The following is a 12,561-nucleotide window of genomic DNA, read 5'->3' as shown; positions in this document are numbered from 1 at the left end:
AGGATTGCATTTCTCCACAGCCTGCAAAATCCTCATATGTGATTTCAACTAAATGTATCCATTAGGGATGCTCATTTCGGTTAATTTTCCCGACCGACAACCGCCGCTCGTTAATCGATTATTAACCGTTAACTGATAAGATTATAATATTGAATTGGCATTAAATAAAAATAAAATTGACGTGTATCTGTGACCCGTTAATTTTTTTTATTTATCAAATGGTTTATTTTAACGTGAAAAGTGCAAACAGCAGCATACAGAACAGATCAACAACAGATCAACAACTGAACTGGATTCAGATCAAATTTTCACGCACCTGCAGCTTTTCTGACAGTGACAACAAAGAAAAAAAGAATAAAATAATACAAATAAAAAACATCAAATTGGAAAACAGTAAATATATTTTTTTAACTTAAATAATTAACAAATTAAGATGACAAAAAGAAAACACTGAATCTGTTTGAACGAAGCTTTCAAAAACCGGCAATTTTTTTCCGTTTAACTACGATTTTTCGTTGAATAAAAATAGCAGCCCTACCTCAATCCACACCAAGATGTTTTTATCTCAATGTGGCGCGGACACGCTTGGAAAAAAACGAGCGCGTCGCTTCCATTATGAGCGCGCATACCGCGCGCCTACATTTGAAATAACGAACTTGAGCGCGCAAAAGACGCGATATGTGAACAGGCCCTTACGATGCTTATGCGCATTGCAAGTTGTGAAGAGACACTGGGAAGTTTTGATTTTAAGTCGGCAGTTGCACAATTCAGCACTGCAAAACAACGTAAAAAGTAGCCTAAAATGATACTAGACAATGTTATAGGCATAGTCATTTGTTTGTTCCAGTTCATTTGACAAGGAGTCATTTCACGGTGGACAATTTAAATGTTACCAGCTAAATGAGACATACTGAGAGTGTATAATTAAGTTCGCTTGAGTAAAAACAATAGGCTACTATTCAGATATTTTATTTGGGGAAGGGGGATTGGTTTGTTAAACTATGAATGTGAAACCATAGTAAAAATAATTGCCGTTGATTGACGCCAATCGGTCGTCATGTTTTTTTCCGTCTATTTGAAAGTTAGGCTAATAAACATGTTGTATTCTATACGGCCTGATTATGTCATTTTTTAAGTTACATAGCCTGCTTCCAGTTTTCCTCAATTTCACTAATTAAGAGGCGATATTTGACCGGCATATCATCAAAATGTCCGTAAGACGAAAACTCTGCCGGTCATTTTGACCGGCACCATTTTTTTCTAGCGGAAACTCTAATACAAGTGGCATTGATTCAACAAGGTGCTGAAAGCATTCTTTAGAAATTTTGGCCCATATTGATAGGATAGCATCTTGCAGTTGATGGAGATTTGTGGATGCACATCCAGGGCACGAAGCTCCCGTTCCACCACATCCCAAAGATGCTCTATTGGGTTGAGATCTGGTGACTGTGGGGGCCATTTTAGTAAAGTGAACTCATTGTCATGTTCAAGAAACCAATTTGAAATGATTCGAGCTTTGTGACATGGTGCATTATCCTGCTGGAAGTAGCCATCAGAGGATGGGTACATGGTGGTCATAAAGGGATGGACATGGTCAGAAACAATGCTCAGGTAGGCCGTGGCATTTAAACGATGCCCAATTGGCACTAAGGGGCCTAAAGTGTGCCAAGAAAACATCCCCCACACCATTACACCACCACCACCAACCTGCACAGTGGTAACAAGGCATGATGGATCCATGTTCTCATTCTGTTTACGCCAAATTCTGACTCTACCATCTGAATGTCTCAACAGAAATCGAGACTCATCAGACCAGGCAAACATTTTTCCAGTCTTCAACTGTTCAATTTTGGTGAGCTCTTGCAAATTGTAGCCTCTTTTTCCTATTTGTAGTGGAGATGAGTGGTACCCGGTGGAGTCTTCTGCTGTTGTAGCCCATCCGCCTCAAGGTTGTGCGTGTTGTGGCCAGGGGCGGACTGGCCATCTGTGTGATCTGGAGAATCACAGAACGGCCGGTACTCCAGGACGGCCAGCGGGCCGGCCCACCACCCGCCACACACGCAGTCACAGACATCCCAAGTCTCCCGGAAGTTCCGGGAGTCTCCCGCATATTGATAGCGGCTCACTGATGCCCGCAAATTAGTTAAAATCTCTTGGAATCTAGAGCGAATAAGAGCACACATGCGTAGTGCGCGCACGGCAGAGAGAGGGAGCGAGCTAGAGACCTTGCGTGGCGTGCTAGTGTCACGGATTGGTGTAGAAAAGGAAAGCGAGAACTCAATTGCAGAGAATGAAGGTTTAATAAAAATAGAAAATAAATCCAGGTACAAACTGAAAACAAAAGCAGGCAAACAGATAAGCAGGTCTAACGGCAGGAACACTAGGAAACATAATATAACGAACAAGCACAGGACTACAAACACAGGGAGACTAAATAGGGAACAAACAAGGAGGGTAACGAACAAGGCAGGTGGGAAAGATTAAATTAATTATTAGGAAACGAGATGGGAGGGGCTAGACAATTGACAGGAGAGCACATGGCACAATGAATACAAGACAAGCCATGTGCTCACAATAAACCAGACCAACACGAACACATGACAAACCAGCCTAGAGAAGACACAGATAAGGGTGACAGAACTGTGACACTACCCCCCCTCAAAGGGACGCCACCTGGCGTTCCCAAGGAGGGACACCAAGAACAAGACAGGAACATGAAAATACAAAGCACCCGAACACAACAACGGACCAGACAGACAGATCAAAACACCAAGACAGGGAGGGGAGAGAGGGAAGCCAGTCCAGTCACTACCCGCCTAGCGGGCCACAAAGTCCTAAGCATAGACCAGGGAGGGACGGGAAGGACGGGAGGGACGGGAGGGTTGAGCCAAGTAACCTCAGGCTTGTCAGGAGTCCTGGCTGAGGTCCAGGGTGGTGCAGGCTGGACAGTACACCCGGGCGGATCAGGCTGTGCAGGACACCAGGGCGGATCAGGCTGTGCAGGACACCAGGGCGGATCAGGCTGTGCAGGACACCAGGGCGGATCAGGCTGTGCAGGACACCAGGGCGGATCAGGCTGTGCAGGACACCAGGGCGGATCAGGCTGTGCAGGACACCAGGGCGGATCAGGCTGTGCAGGACACCAGGGCGGATCAGGCTGTGCAGGACACCAGGGCGGATCAGGCTGTGCAGGACACCAGGGCGGATCAGGCTGTGCAGGACCCCAGGGCGGATCAGGCTGTGCAGGCCCTTCGGGCGGCCATGGTGGACAAACAGGCACCGGTTCAGGAACAGGCACCGACTCAGGGACAGACACCGGCTCAGGGACCCCAACGCAAACAGTCTCTTGTGCAGCAGGCACGACGTGAACGGTCTCTGGATCGGCAGAAGTGACATGAGCGGCCTCTGGTTCGGCAGAAGTGACTCGAACAGTCTCTGGATCGGCAGAAGTGACTCGAACAGTCTCTGGATCGGCAGAAGTGACTCGAACAGTCTCTGGATCGGCAGAAGTGACTCGAACAGTCTCTGGATCGGCAGAAGTGACTCGAACAGTCTCTGGATCGGCAGAAGTGACTCGAACAGTCTCTGGATCGGCAGAAGTGACACGCTTGGGTGGCGCCGTCAGGGCGAGACGCTTGGGTGGCGCCGTCCGGGCGAGACGCTTGGGTGGCGCCGTCCGGGCGAGACGCTTGGGTGGCGCCGTCAGGGCGAGACGCTTGGGTGGCGCCGTCAGGGCGAGACGCTTGGGTGGCGCCGTCAGGGCGAGACGCTTGGGTGGCGCCGTCAGGGCGAGACGCTTGGGTGGCGCCGTCAGGGCGAGACGCTTGGGTGGCGCCGTCAGGGCGAGACGCTTGGGTGGCGCCGTCAGGGCGAGACGCTTGGGTGGCGCCGTCAGGGCGAGACGCTTGGGTGGCGCCGTCAGGGCCAGGCGTTGGGGCAGCGCTGGTTGGGCGAGGAGTCTGGAAACGGTCTCTGGGTTGACTGTAGGCTTAGGCATAACCCCCGGGCCCTGTGGGATGCAGGAAGTCCTTCTCCTCCTCCTTCTAGAGCGAGAGGGCGCTGCAACCTCCCCAGTCGCCACTGGATATGCTGCAGCCTCTTGGATCACCAGACTTGAGACCCCCGAAGTCGGGTCCTCTCGGACCACCAGGGTTGAGGTCCCCGAAGTCGGTCCCCCCCCCCGGACCACCGAAGACGGGTTCTCCCGTACCACCGAAGTCGGGCCCTCCTGGACCACCGAAGACGGGATCTCCCGGATCACCGGACTTGAGACCTCCGAAGTCGGTTCCTCCCGGACCACCGAAGACGGGTTCTCCCGGACCACCAGACTAGGAACCTCCGAATCAGGGGAGGCAACAGTAGCCCTCCCTCTCCTGCGCTTCCGAGGTTGATGTGGTGTGGGAGTAACCACCTCTGGAGATGCTGCCACTTTTGGGGAAACCATAATCCCTTTAGCTGGAGAATTGTTGTGACGATCAAGGAGGCTTACAAAGTCCTCAAAAGTCAAAAACGACAATCCTCTCATGATCCCAAAGGATATGGGCTCATCAAGGGCATAACTGAACAAATCCTTCAATGCTGCATCACCAAGATTCAGTCCCTCAGCAGCAGCACTGAACCTCTGGGCAAACTCCCTCACGTTGGTCCCCTGTTGGCGAAGAGATGTCAGATCTCTGACTCTCAATATGCGTTCATATTGAGGGCATGACACTGGAGAGGCCGGTGGTTTGAAAAAACCCTTCCTCCGCTGAGTCCTCATAATGGCTTGTTCGTTCTGTCACGGATTGGTGTAGAAAAGGAAAGCGAGAACTCAATTGCAGAGAATGAAGGTTTAATAAAAATAGAAAATAAATCCAGGTACAAACTGAAAACAAAAGCAGGCAAACAGATAAGCAGGTCTAACGGCAGGAACACTAGGAAACATAATATAACGAACAAGCACAGGACTACAAACACAGGGAGACTAAATAGGGAACAAACAAGGAGGGTAACGAACAAGGCAGGTGGGAAAGATTAAATTAATTATTAGGAAACGAGATGGGAGGGGCTAGACAATTGACAGGAGAGCACATGGCACAATGAATACAAGACAAGCCATGTGCTCACAATAAACCAGACCAACACGAACACATGACAAACCAGCCTAGAGAAGACACAGATAAGGGTGACAGAACTGTGACAGCTAGTGTGCGCGTGTGCCTCACGAAGCGCATGTAAGGACCCAACCAATCAAGTGCGGGCGGGCTTTTATCTCTACTACTCACGAACCGAAATAATCAGAAATTACTTTGCAAGTTACTTGCTAGGGATGATGTTAGGAAGTGATATTCAGCTTGCTACATTTTTAATGATAACAGTAGTTAAAACAGCTAAACTTCAACATTTTAGCTGTAAAATGCCACATGCAGTAGCTAATATTAAGAAATATGTTGTGCTTTTACTTTTAAAAATGTTGGTAACGTTACAGTTAATGCTTACAAACTTTGAAGATTTTGAATACAGAATTACATTTGTAATGGTGTAATTTCATTTAGATGTGGTATTATTATTTGTGCAGTAGCTAAGATTAATTACTGCATAAATTAATTAAGATTATTAAGTAATAAATTCATGTTAAGACAGCATGGAATAGATTGTATAATTTGCTGTTAGCTAGGTATAGTATTATGAGCCACAATTAAAGTCTTGTGACACTCATGCCAGGCGGCAGGCGTTATTGTTGTTGTTGTCGAGTTTCCGCGCGCCGATTGCTTTGGGCCGGGCCTAGTCAAAGTCCAGGGCCGTTTTTTAGTCCCAGTCCGTCCCTGGTTGTGGCTTCACAAATGCTTTGCTGCATACCTCGGTTGTAACGAGTGGTTATTTCAGTCAAAGTTGCTCTTCTATCAGCTTGAATCAGTCGGCCCATTCTCCTCTGACCTCTAGCATTAACAAGGGATTTTCGCCCACAGGACTGCCACATAATGGATGTTTTTCCCTTTTCACACCATTCTTTGTAAACCCTAGAAATGGTTGTGCGTGAAAATCCCAGTAACTGAGCAGATTGTGAAATACTCAGACCGGCCCATCTGGCACCAACAACCATGCCACGCTCAAAATTGCTTAAATCACCTTTCTTCCCCATTCTGACATTCAGTTTGGAGTTCATGAGATTGTCTTGACCAGGACCACACCCCTAAATGCATTGAAGCAACTGCCATGTGATTGGTTGATTAGATAATTGCATTAATGAGAAATTGAACAGGTGTTCCTAATAATCCTTTAGGTGAGTGTATGTATATATAGTGTAATATATATATAGTATATATATATATATATATAAGTCATGGCGAGCAAGCAGCAGTTCAGGATGTGTGTGCACCCCTGCCCGCATTATTTAATGGGTGGGGACACACACATGCTTTGTGTAGCTTGTTTGGGTTAGGAGTATGCACAGTCAGCGCTCGAGGGTGCTGGCTGTGAGCACTGTGATGTGCTTCCAATGCGGACACTCTGATCCCGCCCGGCGTTCATTTTAGCGAGGACGCTGTGATCACAGACATGGGCTTCACAAATAAATCTATGAGCGGGGTTAGAGACGGGCCCAGACTTATCTCTGCCTTCACCTGATAGATCCAGTGCCTTCTCTCAGGGTTTGGAAGCAAGAACTGCGGTTCTTTCCGCCCCGATTGAGGCACAGACACTGCAACTATCTAGTTCTAAGGAACTGGACGTTGTCAGTGTCGATGCAAGAGATTCTGAAGATTCACCACCTCAGTCTTGTGCATTTGAAGAGCTGATTGAGGTTGTGACAAGAGCAGTTGAAAGATTGAGTATTGACTGGCCAGCAGATAAACAGGACGTTTGTTTCAAAAGTAAACTGGACGAACGCTTCCTACCACCACAGTCACAACCTCAACGCCGGGGCCTATCGTTTTCCCCCCGATCTCCACACTGAGGTGTTGAGATTGTGGGAGAAACCGGTTTCATATAGAGTGTATAGTGCACAAACATCCAACTATTCCTCTACATCTAGCTATAAAGAGCACGGTTATGGGGAGATGCCAAAAGTGGAAGAGACACTTGCGAGCTATCTCTTCCCTAAAGGCCCCGGCATTACCCACTAAGCCAGTCAGAACCACATCATCACTAGTGGGTAAAGCTTATTCAGCTGCTGGTCAGGCTGCAGAATGCCTTCACACAATGTCGCTGCTGCAGGCCTACCAAGCTGAATTGTTAGAAGACATCGAGCTGCGTCGAGCTGCATCGAGCCACAGATTTATCTCTCAGGACCACCAAGGAGACGGCAACCTCCAAGGCCCTTATAACAGGAGTTGCTCTCCAAGATGTTTGTGATGCGGCAGGTTTGTCCTCACCACACACATTTGTAAGGTTCTACTCTTTGAACTTGGACTCAACACCAGGGTCCCAGGTGCTCTGGTCCTAGTGCTGGTCCTCGCAATTTGCGCAACGCACCGGTCTCGTATCTCTCACGGAGGAGCGGAAGCATAAAAGGAGGAGCGACGACGGTGAAGGACGAGCGAGGCCAGGCCTGGGTTTTATTTGGTGTTTTGTTTCTGTTTTATGTGGCAGCAGTCGTCCGTGAGGGACTGCTGCCTTTACTTTCGTTTTGTATTTGTTTTATTTTATGTTATTAAACTTGTTGAATGTTCACCGGTTCCTGCCTCCTCCTTCCCACAACATCTAACCTTGCTACAGGTTTGTATTAGGGAGGGATTTGAAAAGATGTAAAGCAGAGAAAATATCAGGTGAGCAACCAAGAAAAAACAGTGGGAAGTAGTAGTTGTCATGATCGATGAAGCGGAAGCAATAATGCAAGTATACTCTTTTATTGGGTCAGATACAAACAGGTACAGTCTCTGGTGCGTTGGTGAGACGGATCAAAATTAGTGGTGTTTGCTACTGTAAATGAAGCATCACTAGTACATGTTATTGTAACATGATTAACGCAGGGACTAGATGGTCAAGATCCAAATGAAGAGTGCAGAGGTGACGGTGACGAAACGGTGAATAATCCAGACACGAAACAGAAGCCGGGAACGAGGACAGGAACAAGACCGCAACACTGCAACGATGACTGGAACAGGACCACACACAAACGAGAACACCAAATAATGATCTGACAAAGAGAGGAGAATGTGATGAGTATTTATGTAAGAACAGATTGATGCAGCTGGAGAGAAGATGTGGAACAAGCCGTCACGCCCACACACATAACAACAACTACACGAGACAAGAAGGAAACAATGAATTTACGAACCGTGACAGTAGTTCTATATAGAACCCCATTGAACCTTTTTTGTTCACACAGAACGAGATTTTCCATTCCACTGTGCTACTTTTCCATTGTTTTTCAATGTAAACACAAGCTAGACAGACGTGTTGGACTGTTGCGCTCGTTCGAATGCTTGCATGGTGCGGCGTTCTAAAAATGTGCCACTCAAGTTCAACTTTTAAAAAATGAATCTTTTAACCGTAAAAACGCGTTCTGTGTGAACCGGCCCTGAGAGTGTAACAACCAGAATTTATGCAGGTTCTGCACACAAGTACTTAAGTTTGCAGTTAATAATTTATTGTTTTTAAATTAGTTAACATGTTAAGTTTTACATTTAAAATAATCTCCAATTACTTGTTAAAGAAATGTGTAATCTTATACACTGCAAAATAGCTGTACAAGAACCTGAATTAATATTCAGTACAATCATTAGTGTACTGTTTGGGCATTGTTATTGATTTTACAAATACAAATGCACTTATTGACTGAAAAGCTACAACTTCATGCAATTAATTTGGAGGTTAAAACATGGTGCTTTTAATATTGTTTGGCATATTTATCATCTGCTTTAAAAAAAAAAAAAAAACGCATCTGCTTTTCTATCCTTGATTGAAATTCATCCAGTGGTATTGAAGTAAATTTTGTGGTGCACTGCTGCACAAAGCGGGACCTTTTAGAGGCGATGCACACTGCTGCGAGGCTTACAGTGATGGCACTTTTCCTCTGAGTATAAACCAGGCTAATGTGGCTGAGCATATGAATGTGCTTCTTGGCCAAAATGCCCATCTTGGCGAGGTATGAATGTACACAGCCACTTGGTCTTAAGTGAATGTAAACAGTCAAGACAAAAAGAATAATTGGATTTGTGTCAAAATATGGGATATGTGCGATAGGATTTGCAATGTAAATTAAGCCTAATAGACCTGCCAATGTCTATGTTGGCCATACTAATCAACAATATTTGCAATTAAAAGACAAAGCCACTCATTGCTCTTAATTTATTTCTTTATTCTTTATTGTAGACTGTTTACAAGAATAATTAGTAGAAATGAACAATATTTACTTCATTGAGAAATACTTGAATGCTACAATCTCTTGGTTTAATTGAATTGCCATTGGAGTTAATTTGGCAACATATTAAAATAAGGTTACATTAGCATCAGTAAATGCAATAGCTAATATGAAATGGTAACATACGATACTTATTTTTTTTAATGATCATGAACAACAAACAATACAGCATTTAAATGAATTTACAAAAGCTTTGTACCCTGTTAGCTTTTGAAAGGTTCCTGTTGACTGTGGCCGAGTAGAAGAGATCCAGTAACAGGAACTGTTTTTTTCTGTGTATTTTTTTTTTGTCTCAGTCTGTCGGGAGAGTGGAGATCTCAGCGGTCGGTTTCTCTTTTCCAGACACTGTTACTGTTCCTCTGCAGCTCTGAGTTGAACTTCCATCAAAGCGTGTCAGGCCACAGCATGCTTCACTTGCAGTGTGTGTGTGTGTGTGTGTGTGTGTGTGAGAGAAACTTCTAGACTGCTAAACAGAGTCGAACTGGAACTCTGTGTTGCTCTGTTCCAATCGCAGTGAACTGTCTACGGAGGCAGCATGTTAAGGCATCACTGCTTCATTCTCCACACAAAGGTTGCTCTAGAAGGTAGCACTGAATTTTAGAGACATTCTACAGCGTCTATGATTGTGATATTGTCTATTTTTTGGGAAACAATTAGTGTATAAAAAATCTGACTGATAGCGATATAAGCTGACAATTATTTCCATGTTATAGCCGATATTAAAATCCAACTATTTTGTCTGAATACTGTATATATATATATATATTAGTATATATTTTCAGTTTTCATTTTAGTTTTAGTTATTTTTTATACACTTTTGTCATTTTTTTTTTTATATATGTGTATATATATTTAAAAATATTTCTATTTTTATTTTTAGTTAGTTGCCAAGGCAAGTTGCCAAGTTTTTAATTAAATATTTTATTTTAATTCACCTTTTATTTTAATTAAAGAGGGTGGGGAAACCTGTGAGGGTGGGGCAACCTGTCACTCACATGAGATCCACCAATAGCAAACCACAATCATCCAATCAATTCCCCATGGACATTTGTATTTGTTTTCTTGTTCGAGAAGCTGTTTCACTCATATGTCACACTAGGGATAAAAAGGACTTCCATTTGATGCCGATCTGTAATATTGACTGAAAACAAATATGGTACCAATATATATCATGCGTTCCCTAATCTATTTGATATTTACCCATTCCTACATCAAACCAAAGCGAACAGTGCTTGGACGCTTTACACATCAGTCAGAAGTTCTGTTTCTGTTAGAGGCATAATCGTGGCCATAAAAATCTGCGAAGTGACCAAGACTTTGCTAAAGTGTGACACTAGGATGTTATCTGTGTGAGAAAGCAAGGCAAAGGCTAATGATTTGCAGTATGGAGACCAGAAGTTGTTTCTCGTTGTTGACCGACTCTGCAAATCTTATATTGTTCTTATGATTCTCCTCACACGCACATTCTGCAATCTGCTGCTATTTTAGATTTAAATTAGAGCAGTAATGACCTTATATTCCCTCTGGCAGAGAGACAGACTGAGAGAGCGGGAGAGGCAGTGCCTGATCGCATTGTCACATTTGCATTGATAACGGTCCAGCAGGTTTAATAAAGAATTTAGCTTTGTTAATTCATTGGCAGTGGCATGAACATGGAAAATGAAAGTGTGTGAGTGCATGCAAAGTGATTTTCTGAGCTGAATCGGGGTGTGCGCAATAACGTAAACAGTTTGCACAACATACCTCGTTTTTGTCTTCGCTGATGATGATGAAAATAATGATGAAAATGAAATAATTCTAATATCATGTCCTCCTACACATAGACATGTCACAACGCACCTATAGAGAGGGGCGGCTGATGGCATAAATGGAAGAAGGCCGTGAGAGAGAAATAAAATGTTTCCATTAGGCATGAAGTGGAGAACAAGCTGATCCTTTTCCCCACTCTCTTTCAATCTGTCTGCCTTTAGCACTGTTGCATTTCACACCCAGGTGTTTGAACATGGATTTCCAGCCTTGTGTTGGAAACTGGCCAGTTTAGCGTCCACGCTAGCACGTTCACAGGCACACATGCTCGGTCTGGCCAGCAGCCACGCGGTCTCACCGCTGGGTTTCTTAATACTTGCTGCCTTTAATATTCAGCCAGCCCTTTGGTGGCTACGCTGAGGCTAAAACACTCTGATCTGAACAACCCACAGTCTAACCATTCATTATTACTGCAAACACAACACAACTGCGCCCACATCTATAGCCAAAGGATGTCATGCTAGTAGCTTTATTGTCGCTCACACTGCTAGCAGCTGCTCGAAAGAGCATTAGCCCTCGTGTAGCCTGGTGTCTGTAGCTTTTAAACGCTAGCCAGTGCTGTTAGCTAGGTATATCATGCTGGGAGGTAAGGTGTTTGGGTTGCTGAGTGACATATGTTTCAAGACAGAGCTGTCAAAGAATTTTAGCCTTGCTGTTTTTACCCTTCAGTGTTTAAATTGATGGATCTGAGCTGTGTGATTTCATACTGGGCCTTTTACAGTAAGCGAGCCAGAATTGAGCTCAATTAGCATTGTTAGTGCTTTTTAGTGGATCAGTTTTATAAGAAAACCCATAGGGATGTAAAATCACAAATGAGATGTCAATTCTTGCTTCTAGACAGGGGAGTGCGTAGAACATAATATTAACTTTAAAAATATGAAAAATGACTTTTTACTCTGAAGACTTTTTAATGGAATATTGCAGTATTTATGATAAATGATTTATCTTTGCACATCATTATTTTTTAAGTTCATGTGCTCTCATAATCGTTAATCAGAATAAATTCTCCTCGCTCTCGCTGCTCATCTCTTCTCTTCTCTTCTCTGATGATGTGTTTACTGGCGTGAGGGCGGGGGCAACCTGTCACTCACACGAGATCCACCAATAACAAACCACAACCATCCAATCAATTCCCCGTGGACAAAATCAAGTCCCGCCCTGCATTTGTTCTTGTTTGAGAAGCCGTTTCACTAGGTTATGTCAAAATAGGGAAGTAAAGATGATTGCAACTTCTGTTTCATGCTGACTTTAAACATTTGGGAGTTCACAGTTCGGAATATGCTTTACAAAACCCAACTCAAACCTCTTTCTGTAATCATTCAATGAACAGTTAAACAAAAAAAAAATTTGTTTAACTAAAAAACACACAAATTGTGTTTGTTCCATTCAATATGACTATAAAATGTTTTTGT

The sequence above is a fragment of the Rhinichthys klamathensis genome, unplaced genomic scaffold (assembly GCF_029890125.1).
Source record: "Rhinichthys klamathensis goyatoka isolate OS25496 unplaced genomic scaffold, OSU_Roscu_1.1 h1tg000243l_1, whole genome shotgun sequence".
Classification (NCBI taxonomy): domain Eukaryota; kingdom Metazoa; phylum Chordata; class Actinopteri; order Cypriniformes; family Leuciscidae; genus Rhinichthys; species Rhinichthys klamathensis.
This window is presented reverse-complemented; position numbering follows the sequence as displayed.